The sequence below is a fragment of the Hyperoodon ampullatus genome (assembly GCF_949752795.1).
Source record: "Hyperoodon ampullatus genome assembly, chromosome: 2".
NCBI classification, from domain to species: domain Eukaryota; kingdom Metazoa; phylum Chordata; class Mammalia; order Artiodactyla; family Ziphiidae; genus Hyperoodon; species Hyperoodon ampullatus.
In genome coordinates this window covers 112,498,892-112,512,688 of record NC_136915.1, presented here as the reverse complement: position 1 = coordinate 112,512,688, position 13,797 = coordinate 112,498,892, and the positions used below count along the sequence as shown (strand labels likewise).

The 13,797-nt window shown below is 39.0% G+C and overlaps 2 long non-coding RNA genes across 2 annotated transcripts; both read left to right on the top strand.

Annotated features, from left to right (window-relative positions):
• On the top strand, nucleotides 1–1,581 carry LOC307048808. The gene is made up of 2 exons (XR_013810723.1): nucleotides 1–243; nucleotides 998–1,581. It is a non-coding gene; the product is annotated as an uncharacterized lncRNA (long non-coding RNA).
• A 7,627-nt stretch (nucleotides 1,582–9,208) lies between these two features.
• Nucleotides 9,209–10,789, top strand: LOC307049133. Its single transcript, XR_013810734.1, has 2 exons — nucleotides 9,209–9,451; nucleotides 10,206–10,789. It is a non-coding gene; the product is annotated as an uncharacterized lncRNA (long non-coding RNA).
• Nucleotides 10,790–13,797: the final 3,008 nt, after the last annotated feature.

Genomic DNA, 13,797 nt, shown 5'->3' with positions numbered 1-13,797 from the left:
CTCTGTGAGTCATGAGAACATAATCTAGTGAGGAGATGCTGGCGCAGGACATTACCTGTTTTCAGAGTCCCTGCCAAGCCAGTTAAGGATGGATTTGCATTTGGTTGGGAAATGACTGAATCAGGCCAGTTTTGGTAGCTCCGCTTCCCCCTGGGTGGGGCAGCAAACCCCAATAAAAAGGGCCTCTGCTGCACGACAGCTATCTTCCTTCTGCTCGAGTTCCGATTGACTTTGGATATCCTGGTGAGTCTGATTCTTCAGTTCAACTTTGTTCTCGGGCCCCTGAATGTTGAGTTTATGCTGGAGACAGCAAATTTGATGGGTCCAAAGTTATGATCATGGGTGTAATGCTCCTTAGTGGTTGGGAACTTGGAATCTGCGCCCAATGTTCTATTGTATTTAGTAGATTTCTGAAACCTAGTTTGAATTCCTCTATTGAAAAAGAAATTAACAGGAAATTTTGACATGAAGGGATAAAGAGTAAAGTATTTACATTTTTCTATGCCTTTCTCTCAGACCTCTGCTGTGATTTCAGAGGCATTTATCTTAGAAGGTGTGATGCCCTTACATTCATCCTGATTGCCCTTTGCTTTGTACATAAGTAATCCTGTCGGGACCTCATAAGAAAAAATGGTGATAGAAATTGCTTGTGAGCTAGCCCAGGAGTCTAGAATTTGTGATGGCCGTTTTTGAAGATGACGTTTTCATTAAAAAAAAGAAGAAGAAAGAAACCCAAAGAGAAAACATTGCTTGTTTCTTTTAAAGAAAGCTATTTTCTTTGGAAATGTTGTATGAGAAAAGACAATGTTTTCTCCGGGCTGATGAGTAGATTTGCTAAAGAATGAGAGAGAAGTCAGAAATTCATTAAAAGGTATTAAAGAGATTAAAACCCATACTTAGAGATTGGAGAGATACTGTCTATTTGAGTTATAAAAGCTTTGGCTCTTCTCTCTGAAGGAATTCCTTCTTGTGAACACGGTCATATACTTTCTTTCAGGTATTAAGACCCCAGAAAAATGTCTTCTCAACAGCAGCAATGCAAGCAGCAGGACAAGCAAACTCCAGTGTGCCCAACTAAGTGCCCTGATCCTTGCTCACCTACCAAGGGTTCAGACCCTTGCCCACCTATAAAGTGCACTGAGAAATGCCCTCCTGTGACACCTCCCCAGCAATGCCAGCAGAAGTGCCCACCCAAGAACAAGTAACAGCTTCAGCTTTTATCTGCATCTGGAAAGGATAAGGACAATCGGCTCACCTAGTTCCACAGCCCCACCTTCATCTTCTCTTCAAAGCCTATCATGGATACAGAAGAAGCTTTCCACCCTTCAGCCTGCAGTGTGAGTGTGGTGATTCTTGACGGTCAGAGGTTTCCTATCTGAGTCTGCTATGCTGCTTCCCTCTGGGAGGTATTCAAGAAAGCATCACAGAGCCTCAGAAGGAAGAGCAGTATCTCTCCTCCTGGGTACCCTCTGAGGATTCTCTCACTGTCTTCTGTGTCTGTCTGTCACCTGGGCAGCGGTTTCTACCAGATGAGCAATTGTTACTTATCCTCCATTTCCTGAATAAAACACACTTCATTTTTGTGATGGTAAAAGTATTTTCTTTCTTTTAAAACCTGCTTTTAGCCATATCATATCATAATTTTGGTTGATTTCTATCCTTTTTCGATCCAAATTTCAGGCTCCCACAACCAGTGTTATACGAATTTTGAGTTATATCCATGATTATTTGTATATAATTTCATATCCAGGTTATTTTCTTAATTATTGTTTGATTGATTTGAGCAACAAATTATTTAACTCCTCAGAAGTTCAATCCCTTTATTAAAATGTGGGGAAAATCACATATACAGTGCCAACAGGCTTAGGCATAAAATTTACATGAATGTGTGTAATTCAGTTACCAAAATGCCGGGCACATATTTGGGACTTTTTGAGGAGGCCAATTATCATTGTCTGTGTCATCATGCCTGTAACCACCATCACCACCACCACAATGTTTGCTCTAGAAGGAAAGAGGTTCAGACATACCTAGTACAGCGCATAAGGTGATTCTTAAACTATATTACACTTGCATATTCTGTGTTCCTATTCTTTTCCAAAATAACGGTATTTATAATATCATATGAAATATTAAAGGCTTTGGGAAATTATTGGGATATTCTGCATAAAATTATAGTAGTTCTGAAAACATGGGCAGTACAAATAAAGGGAAGTTTCAAGGGTCCTTACCATGCACAGTGCTGCCTGCTCTCCATGTGCACAACACGTTCTTCTTACTGCAAACCTCAACAACCTCAGTGTCTTATTATATTTTTTCACGTCTGAAATTGCTTTCTTGACTGATTTGACCCCACTTTTGAGGTACACTGGGGATTCCACTCTTTATCTAGATTTACAAAATGACTGTTGCTATGCAGCTTGTTTTCTAAGTGAGTAGCTTACAGGTCCAGTAAGCGGTGAAAAGGGATGTGTTTTTAAGCATATCTCTTCTTGTGGTCCTAGAAGTAAAGGAGTCCAAGATGCCAGAACTGCAGGAAAAAAAACGATGTCCCAATTACTGCCCGATGCTTATGAGACAATTGTATGAGTGAGATATCAACACTGATATTTGGGAGTTGTCTCTCCTGTAGCTAGTGTTATTTGACCTGACACAGAAATTAGTGTTTGAGAAGGGGTGCTTCTGTAACATATCTTAAAATTATGGCATTGGCGTAGAGTCTGGAGGTGTTAAGCAAGGAATCTGATATTGGAAGCCATAAATGTGGTGATACATTTTATTCAATGGGAAAATATTTGCAGTAAATTTTGTCCATGGTATTCTGAGAGGCAGACCAAATATTGGTCACTTGTTGACTTGATCGGGGTATTTCAATAAATATATGTTCAGGAAAAAAAATTCTGGTTGGCAGGTCAGAAATAAAAAAAAAAAATGAATAGGAAAAAATACAGCCCAGATATTCAAAACCTTGTTGAATTAGGAAAGTCAACACTTGTAAGCCGTAAAGAGTAAGAGATGAGGTTAGAAGTGGTTTTGAACTTGAAGTCCAATTTCAGTTGACTGTAACAACAGAGAAAAGAGACAGAAGTTGTAGTCTTTCCAACTATGTGCCAGGCAGCCTCATGGTAGTTAAATTATGTTCAGGGACCAAGGCAGCAATTTAATCAGGCCAGAAAATTACTTCCAGAAAAGGACCTGAGTGTGGTCCCTGGGACACAGAAATGATTGGAGGAATGAATGATGTCCGGTGTCTAATAAGTTTTTGAGGAAAATGACAACTAAATAAACTATGTGCCAAAACGAAAAAGACTGATTTTTCAAGAATTGTAATGACATTCCAGCCCTCTTTCCCCAATTTATACCCTACCACTTTCAGATGTGGTCAGTACAGGTGACTAGAAGGGATTATCCACTGTGAGAGGGATACACGGCCCACAGAGAAGAATTGTTAAGGGAAGCTCTCTCAGAGAACAGTATCAGAGCCTAAGAGAGGCAAGGAGGAGAAGGAACCCAAAGATTCTCAAACTTTGTTACTGTTTTGTAGGAGGGTTCTTCTTTCATCTTTTCGATTCGGAATTTTTGAGGTATAATTGACAAATTAAATTGGACATATTTACGGTGCATAATGGGATGATTTGACATACGTGTACTTTGTGCAGTGATTACCACCATTGGTCACTTAATACATTAATCACTTCAACATTAACCATTTAAATATGTCTATGTCTGTGTATTTGTGTGTGTGTGTGTGTGTGTGTGATGAGAATGCTTAAGGTCTATTTTCTGAGCAAGTTTAACTACACAACTGAGTGTTATTAACTAGACTCACCATGATGTTCCATAGACTCCCAGAGCTTCTTCATCGTATGGCTGCAGGCTTGTATCCATTGCCCAACATCTCCTCTTTTGCTGAACCCTTCAGCCCCTGCTGACCACCAGTTTACTCTCTGTTTCTGTGACATCTATGAGTATAGAAACACACTCTTAAATAAACAATGGCTCGAAGAAGAAATAAGAAATACATAGAAAATTCTATGGGGTGAATGAAAATGCAAAGAAAACATAGAAGAAATTTAGGGATAAATGTAATGCAGCGTATAGAGAGCAAATTATGGCTGGAGGCATCTATGTTGCAAAAGATAAAAGATCACAAATCAGTAACCTGAAAGACATGTATGCATGTCTGTGGGTTTATGAAACTAGAAAACTCCTAACACTGAATACAGCAAAACATAAGCAGTGATTTTTCTTGGCAGTTTATTAGACGTGTTCATTTTTGAACAACTTTATGTTTTCCCAATTATAAATTATATACTGTAATTTCATTTTTATAACCAGCTATTATAATATTTAAATTTTTATAGTAGTGAACATGTGGCTGAGCTTGAGGGACAGGTTAGGTCCTGGACTTCTGGCACATGCTTAGCTGGTGACTCTTCTGAAATCTCAAGTGTCTCCTCTTTCTCTTTCTCTCCTCTTCTTCCTCCTTTCCCATTATAAAACGACATTCCTCAGAAGCTTGCAGGTTAGTTGCTCAAGACACGTTACTAGGCCAGTTCTTCCTTCTGACTGCAGGTAGAATTATGAAAGCTATGAAAGGATTCTTACTAAATGCATGGGCAACATGTCAAAGTACCAACTTGGACAGTTATGTTGTATATATGGGGCAGTGAAGGTAATGTGGCAGGTTGAGGGTTCTGGAGGGTTGAAAAAGAAGACAGAGAATAAACAGTGAAAACCTTTTTCTATTACTGTCTTCAAAGTCATAAAGCATGTTTGGAAAAAGCAGAAGAAAGCAAGTATATCAGATGAGCCCTAAGCCCATATTTCATCTAGATTTCAGACCTTAATGCTCTGACCTTCTCTCCACTCCCAACCCCACTCTCAATCACTTATATGTGACGCTGTGAGTCTTAAATGTTATCTTATATCTATTTTTGGTTTCACACAATTGAAACCTGATATTTACTTATGGAATACAAGGGATTTATTTCCTGATAAAGGAATTTTAAGTGCACGACAGCGGTCTAGGGAAGTGTTCGTGTCAGGTGAGAGGGACATCCTGATTCCATGAAACATGTGTTCCCACATTCCACAGTAATATAAAATGAGAGTTGCAAATTAGTTCTAAACCAGACAGGGCCCTTCACCAACCATGACCCATCACAAGAAGCTTCAGTGCCCAAGGGGACAGCAGAGAAAAGAGTAGTGTTCAGGTCCAGGAGAGAAGAGAGGAACTGTAGAAGAACTGTTGACAACTAAATTCTGAAAAGGTAGAAATAAGATATTTGGAGAACATGCTAGGGCACTGGATCCTGACTTCAGTTATTTGCTACAAGCTCATTATATTTGCCATAATTCCACATCAGATGTGTCATGTAACATTAGTAATTTCTACTTTAACTTCACTTTATAGTAATTTGGAAAATTTGTAATTTTAATTGACCATAGGAAATCATGTACATGATAAGGCAGATGAAATATTCATATTAGATATTGCAAAATATAAATATATATATACATACAGAAATATGTTACAGAAAGTGAGAGACAGTGAGAGATAGAGATAGAGAGAGAGAGACAGAGAGAGATTGATTGAGAGAGATAGAGAGATTACAAAGTTTGGCAAACTCAAAATCTGCAGAGCTGAGAGACTTCTGGAAGCCCATGCAACAGGAGAATCATCTTTTACCTCGGTGATGGTCAGCCTTCTTCCATTCAGGCGGTCAGTGGATTGGAAGAGGAATTCCCACCCTATAGAGGGCAACCGCCTTTACTCAGGCCACTGATGTAAATAATACTCTCGTGCAAAAGCATCCTTACAGAAACACCCAGAATAATGTTTCAGCAGAGAACCGGGGACCATATTGCCAGGGAAGGTGACCCATAAATTAATCACCAAACTTTTCTTCCATCACACTGACAAATTGTATGAAGAATGTAGAGCAGGAAATACGCTTATTTGACATATGTTCCACGGTGAGCGAAATGGAAAATGTAAAACGTAGGTTAAAATTTTAACAAAATTATTATTAATCATGAAGAAGTTTTATATGAATGGCAATGAACTTCAGTGACTGCATGTTTAAAAAAGGAATATCAAGTTTCTCTTGAATTTACCCCTAGATTTGATGTGAAACAACATGTATTTAAATAATTCGTAAATATTAAATACATATAAAATTAGAGACTTGAATGGCATTGCCTATTAGATAGGGTTTTCCAAAAATTTCAAAGGGACAGGAAGCCAGAATACTTAAACACCCCTCTGAGCTTTCTTCAAAAGTTGAAGAAATCCAAAGAGATCCTTTGGGAGAAATTAGGTAAGAGCAGGTGGTATATCACGTTTGGGAGGTATGAGTAAAAGGCTTGGTTTGTATTGTAAGTCTAAGTTGTGATCTGCCAGCTGATTGGAATTATGGTAGGTGATGCTACGCACGTAGTGACCTCCTTGTGGCCGGAAGTGAAACAGATTTACCAAATTCATAGGAATGTGACTGCTGGATGTTCTTTTTTTTTTTTAATTTTTTTTATTAGTTTCTGCTTTATAACAAAGTGAATCAGTCATACATATACATCTGTTCCACATCCCTTCCCTCATGCATCTCCCTCCCTCCCACCCTCCCCATCCCACCCCTCCAGGCGGTCACAAAGCACCGAGCTGATCTCCCTGTGCTCTGCGGCTGCTTCCCACTATCTATCTACCTTAGGTTTGGTAGTGTATATATGTCCATGCCTCTCTTTCCCTTTGTCACAGCTTACCCTTCCCCCTCCCCATATCCTCAAGTCCATTCTCAAGTAGGTCTGTGTCTTTATTCCCGTTTTACCCCTAGGTTCTTCATGACATTTTTTTTTTTAAATTCCATATATATGTGTTAGCATACGGTATTTGTCTTTCTCTTTCTGACTTACTTCACTCTGTATGACAGACTCTAGGTCTATCCACCTCATTACAAATAGCTCAGTTTCGTTTCTTTTTATGGCTGAGTAATATTCCATTGTATATATGTGCCACATCTTCTTTATCCATTCATCCGATGATGGACACTTAGGTTGTTTCCAGCTCCGGGCTATTGTGAATAGAGCTGCAATGAACATTTTGGTACATGTCTCTTTTTGAATTATGGTTTTCTCAGGGTATATGCCTAGTAGTGGGATTGCTGGGTCATATGGTAGATCTATTTTTAGTTTTTTAAGGAACCTCCATACTGTTCTCCATAGTGGCTGTACCAATTCACATTCCCACCAGCAGTGCAAGAGTGTTCCCTTTTCTCCACACCCTCTCCAGCATTTATTGTTTCTAGATTTCTTGATGATGGCCATTCTGACTGGTGTGAGATGATATCTCATTGTAGTTTTGATTTGCATTTCTCTAATCATTAATGATGTTGAGCATTCTTTCATGTGTTTGTTGGCAGTCTGTATATCTTCTTTGGAGAAATGCCTATTGAAGTCTTCTGCCCATTTTTGGATTGGGTTGTTTGTTTTTTTGCTATTGAGCTGCATGAGCTGTTTATAAATTTTGGAGATTAATCCTTTGTCAGTTGCTTCATTTGCAAATATTTTCTCCGATTCTGAGGGTTGTCTTTTGGTCTTGTTTATGGTTTCCTTTGCTGTGCAAAAGCTTTGAAGTTTCATTAGGTCCCATTTGTTTATCTTTGTTTTTAGTTCCATTTCTCTAGGAGGTGTGTCCAAAAGGATCTTGCTGTGATTTATGTCATAGACTGTTCTACCTATGTTTTCCTCTAAGAGTTTGATAGTTTCTGGCCTTACATTTAGGTCTTTAATCCATTTTGAGCTTATTTTTGTGTATGGTGTTAGGGAATGATCTAATCTCATACTTTTACATGTCCCTGTCCAGTTTTCCCAGCACCACTTATTGAAGAGGCTGTCCTTTCTCCACTGTACATTCCTGCCTCCTTTATCAAAGATAAGTTGGCCATATGTGCGTGGGTTTATCTCTGGGCTTTCTATCCTGATCCACTGATCTATCTTTCTGTTTTTATGCCAGTACCACACTGTCTTAATTACTGTAGCTTTGTAGTATAGTCTGAAGTCAGGGAGCCTGATTCCTCCAGCTCCGTTTTTCGTTCTCAAGATTGCTTTGGCTATTCGGGGTCTTTTGTTTTTCCAAACAAATTTTGAAATTTTTTGTTCTAGTTCTGTGAAAAATGCCAGTGGTAGTTTGATAGGGATTGCAATGAATCTGTAGATTGCTTTGGGTAGTAGAGTCATTTTCACAATATTGATTCTTCCAATCCAGGAGCATGGTATATCTCTCCATCTATTTGTATCATCTTTAATTTCTTTCATCAGTGTCTTATAATTTTCTGCATACAGGTCTTTTGTCTACTTAGGTAGGTTTATTCCTAGATATTTTATTCTTTTTGTTGCAATGGTAAATGGGAGTGTTTTCTTGATTTCATTTTCAGATTTCTCATCATTAGTGTACAGGAATGCCAGAGATTTCTGTGCATTAATTTTGTATCCTGCTACTTTACCAAATTCATTGATTAGCTCTAGTAGTTTTTCAGTAGCATCTTTAGGATTCTCTATGTATAGTATCATGTCATCTGCAAACAGTGACAGCTTTACTTCTTCTTTTCCAATTTGGATTCCTTTTATTTCCTTTTCTTCTCTGATTGCTGTGGCTAAAACTTCCAAAACTATGTTGAATAAGAGTGGTGAGAGTGGGCAGCCTTGTCTTGTTCCTGATCTTAGTGGAAATGGTTTCAGTTTTTCACCATTGAGGACAATGTTGGCTGTGGGTTTGTCTGCTGGATGTTCTTAATTTGAAGGAGCAAAGCAATGAAAGTTGGTCCCTTGAGGTCATCACTTTATTAAACGTATCTAAGTATCACGGTGGGAAGTCATCGGAGATGATCTGCAACCCTCCTTCAGTCCATTTTAGAAGAGAAGATACTTCACTTAGCAAGCCATGGATCAAGAGGAAATGCATTATAAGATGGGCTTGAGATAAAGAGAAAGGTGTCACCAGGTAGCCAGGCCCTTCTCAAACCAGCATGTACAAATAAATGGCCACCAGTTCAAGTGCAACTAGGCAGGCAGATTTAGAAGTCAAGGAAAGTGAAAGATAGAAAAGGGTCATCTTCCCCAATCAAGAAACGGAACCTTTGTCTACAAGTTAGAGAAGCTTCGAAATCCTCCCACTGCCACAAACCACTGAAACGGAGAAATAAGGCAGGGACTCTGTGAGTCATGAGAACATAATCTAGTGAGGAGATGCTGGCGCAGGACATTACCTGTTTTCAGAGTCCCTGCCAAGCCAGTTAAGGATGGATTTGCATTTGGTTGGGAAATGACTGAATCAGGCCAGTTTTGGTAGCTCCGCTTCCCCCTGGGTGGGGCAGCAAACCCCAATAAAAAGGGCCTCTGCTGCACGACAGCTATCTTCCTTCTGCTCGAGTTCCGATTGACTTTGGATATCCTGGTGAGTCTGATTCTTCAGTTCAACTTTGTTCTCGGGCCCCTGAATGTTGAGTTTATGCTGGAGACAGCAAATTTGATGGGTCCAAAGTTATGATCATGGGTGTAATGCTCCTTAGTGGTTGGGAACTTGGAATCTGCGCCCAATGTTCTATTGTATTTAGTAGATTTCTGAAACCTAGTTTGAATTCCTCTATTGAAAAAGAAATTAACAGGAAATTTTGACATGAAGGGATAAAGAGTAAAGTATTTACATTTTTCTATGCCTTTCTCTCAGACCTCTGCTGTGATTTCAGAGGCATTTATCTTAGAAGGTGTGATGTCCTTACATTCATCCTGATTGCCCTTTGCTTTGTACATAAGTAATCGTGTCGGGACCTCATAAGAAAAAATGGTGATAGAAATTGCTTGTGAGCTAGCCCAGGAGTCTAGAATTTGTGATGGCCGTTTTTGAAGATGACGTGTTCATTAAAAAAAAGAAGAAGAAAGAAACCCAAAGAGAAAACATTGCTTGTTTCTTTTAAAGAAAGCTATTTTCTTTGGAAATGTTGTATGAGAAAAGACAATGTTTTCTCCGGGCTGATGAATAGATTTGCTAAAGAACGAGAGAGAAGTCAGAAATTCATTAAAAGGTATTAAAGAGATTAAAACCCGTACTTAGAGATTGGAGAGATACTGTCTATTTGAGTTATAAAAGCTTTGGCTCTTCTCTCTGAAGGAATTCCTTCTTGTGAACACGGTCATATACTTTCTTTCAGATATTAAGACCCCAGAAAAATGTCTTCTCAACAGCAGCAATGCAAGCAGCAGGACAAGCAAACTCCAGTGTGCCCAACTAAGTGCCCTGATCCTTGCTCACCTACCAAGGGTTCAGACCCTTGCCCACCTATAAAGTGCACTGAGAAATGCCCTCCTGTGACACCTCCCCAGCAATGCCAGCAGAAGTGCCCACCCAAGAACAAGTAACAGCTTCAGCTTTTATCTGCATCTGGAAAGGATAAGGACAATCGGCTCACCTAGTTCCACAGCCCCACCTTCATCTTCTCTTCAAAGCCTATCATGGATACAGAAGAAGCTTTCCACCCTTCAGCCTGCAGTGTGAGTGTGGTGATTCTTGACGGTCAGAGGTTTCCTATCTGAGTCTGCTATGCTGCTTCCCTCTGGGAGGTATTCAAGAAAGCATCACAGAGCCTCAGAAGGAAGAGCAGTATCTCTCCTCCTGGGTACCCTCTGAGGATTCTCTCACTGTCTTCTGTGTCTGTCTGTCACCTGGGCAGCGGTTTCTACCAGATGAGCAATTGTTACTTATCCTCCATTTCCTGAATAAAACACACTTCATTTTTGTGATGGTAAAAGTATTTTCTTTCTTTTAAAACCTGCTTTTAGCCATATCATATCATAATTTTGGTTGATTTCTATCCTTTTTCGATCCAAATTTCAGGCTCCCACAACCAGTGTTATACGAATTTTGAGTTATATCCATGATTATTTGTATATAATTTCATATCCAGGTTATTTTCTTAATTATTGTTTGATTGATTTGAGCAACAAATTATTTAACTCCTCAGAAGTTCAATCCCTTTATTAAAATGTGGGGAAAATCACATATACAGTGCCAACAGGCTTAGGCATAAAATTTACATGAATGTGTGTAATTCAGTTACCAAAATGCCGGGCACATATTTGGGACTTTTTGAGGAGGCCAATTATCATTGTCTGTGTCATCATGCCTGTAACCACCATCACCACCACCACAATGTTTGCTCTAGAAGGAAAGAGGTTCAGACATACCTAGTACAGCGCATAAGGTGATTCTTAAACTATATTACACTTGCATATTCTGTGTTCCTATTCTTTTCCAAAATAACGGTATTTATAATATCATATGAAATATTAAAGGCTTTGGGAAATTATTGGGATATTCTGCATAAAATTATAGTAGTTCTGAAAACATGGGCAGTACAAATAAAGGGAAGTTTCAAGGGTCCTTACCATGCACAGTGCTGCCTGCTCTCCATGTGCACAACACGTTCTTCTTACTGCAAACCTCAACAACCTCAGTGTCTTATTATATTTTTTCACGTCTGAAATTGCTTTCTTGACTGATTTGACCCCACTTTTGAGGTACACTGGGGATTCCACTCTTTATCTAGATTTACAAAATGACTGTTGCTATGCAGCTTGTTTTCTAAGTGAGTAGCTTACAGGTCCAGTAAGCGGTGAAAAGGGATGTGTTCTTTAAGCATATCTCTTCTTGTGGTCCTAGAAGTAAAGGAGTCCAAGATGCCAGAACTGCAGGAAAAAAAACGATGTCCCGATTACTGCCCGATGCTTATGAGACAATTGTATGAGTGAGATATCAACACTGATATTTAGGAGTTGTCTCTCCTGTAGCTAGTGTTATTTGACCTGACACAGAAATTAGTGTTTGAGAAGGGATGCTTCTGTAACATATCTTAAAATTATGGCATTGGCGTAGAGTCTGGAGGTGTTAAGCAAGGAATCTGATATTGGAAGCCATAAATGTGGTGATACATTTTATTCAATGGGAAAATATTTGCAGTAAATTTTGTCCATGGTATTCTGAGAGGCAGACCAAATATTGGTCACTTGTTGACTTGATCGGGGTATTTCAATAAATATATGTTCAGGAAAAAAAAATTCTGGTTGGCAGGTCAGAAATAAAAAAAAAATGAATAGGAAAAAATACAGCACAGATATTCAAAACCTTGTTGAATTAGGAAAGTCAACACTTGTAAGCCGTAAAGAGTAAGAGATGAGGTTAGAAGTGGTTTTGAACTTGAAGTCCAATTTCAGTTGACTGTAACAACAGAGAAAAGAGACAGAAGTTGTAGTCTTTCCAACTATGTGCCAGGCAGCCTCATGGTAGTTAAATTATGTTCAGGGACCAAGGCAGCAATTTAATCAGGCCAGAAAATTACTTCCAGAAAAGGACCTGAGTGTGGTCCCTGGGACACAGAAATGATTGGAGGAATGAATGATGTCCGGTGTCTAATAAGTTTTTGAGGAAAATGACAACTAAATAAACTATGTGCCAAAACGAAAAAGACTGATTTTTCAAGAATTGTAATGACATTCCAGCCCTCTTTCCCCAATTTATACCCTACCACTTTCAGATGTGGTCAGTACAGGTGACTAGAAGGGATTATCCACTGTGAGAGGGATACACGGCCCACAGAGAAGAATTGTTAAGGGAAGCTCTCTCAGAGAACAGTATCAGAGCCTAAGAGAGGCAAGGAGGAGAAGGAACCCAAAGATTCTCAAACTTTGTTACTGTTTTGTAGGAGGGTTCTTCTTTCATCTTTTCGATTCGGAATTTTTGAGGTATAATTGACAAATTAAATTGGACATATTTACGGTGCATAATGGGATGATTTGACATACGTGTACTTTGTGCAGTGATTACCACCATTGGTCACTTAATACATTAATCACTTCAACATTAACCATTTAAATATGTCTATGTCTGTGTATTTGTGTGTGTGTGTGTGTGTGTGTGTGATGAGAATGCTTAAGGTCTATTTTCTGAGCAAGTTTAACTACACAACTGAGTGTTATTAACTAGACTCACCATGATGTTCCATAGACTCCCAGAGCTTCTTCATCGTATGACTGCAGGCTTGTATCCATTGCCCAACATCTCCTCTTTTGCTGAACCCTTCAGCCCCTGCTGACCACCAGTTTACTCTCTGTTTCTGTGACATCTATGAGTATAGAAACACACTCTTAAATAAACAATGGCTCGAAGAAGAAATAAGAAATACATAGAAAATTCTATGGGGTGAATGAAAATGCAAAGAAAACATAGAAGAAATTTAGGGATAAATGTAATGCAGCGTATAGAGAGCAAATTATGGCTGGAGGCATCTATGTTGCAAAAGATAAAAGATCACAAATCAGTAACCTGAAAGACATGTATGCATGTCTGTGGGTTTATGAAACTAGAAAACTCCTAACACTGAATACAGCAAAATATAAGCAGTGATGTTTCTTGGCAGTTTATTAGACGTGTTCATTTTTGAACAACTTTATGTTTTCCCAATTATAAATTATATACTGTAATTTCATTTTTATAACCAGCTATTATAATATTTAAATTTTTATAGTAGTGAACATGTGGCTGAGCTTGAGGGACAGGTTAGGTCCTGGACTTCTGGCACATGCTTAGCTGGTGACTCTTCTGAAATCTCAAGTGTCTCCTCTTTCTCTTTCTCTCCTCTTCATCTCCTCTTCTTCCTCCTTTCCCGTTATAAAACGACATTCCTCAGAAGCTTGCAGGTTAGTTGCTCAAGACACGTTACTAGGCCAGTTCTTCCTTCTGACTGCAGG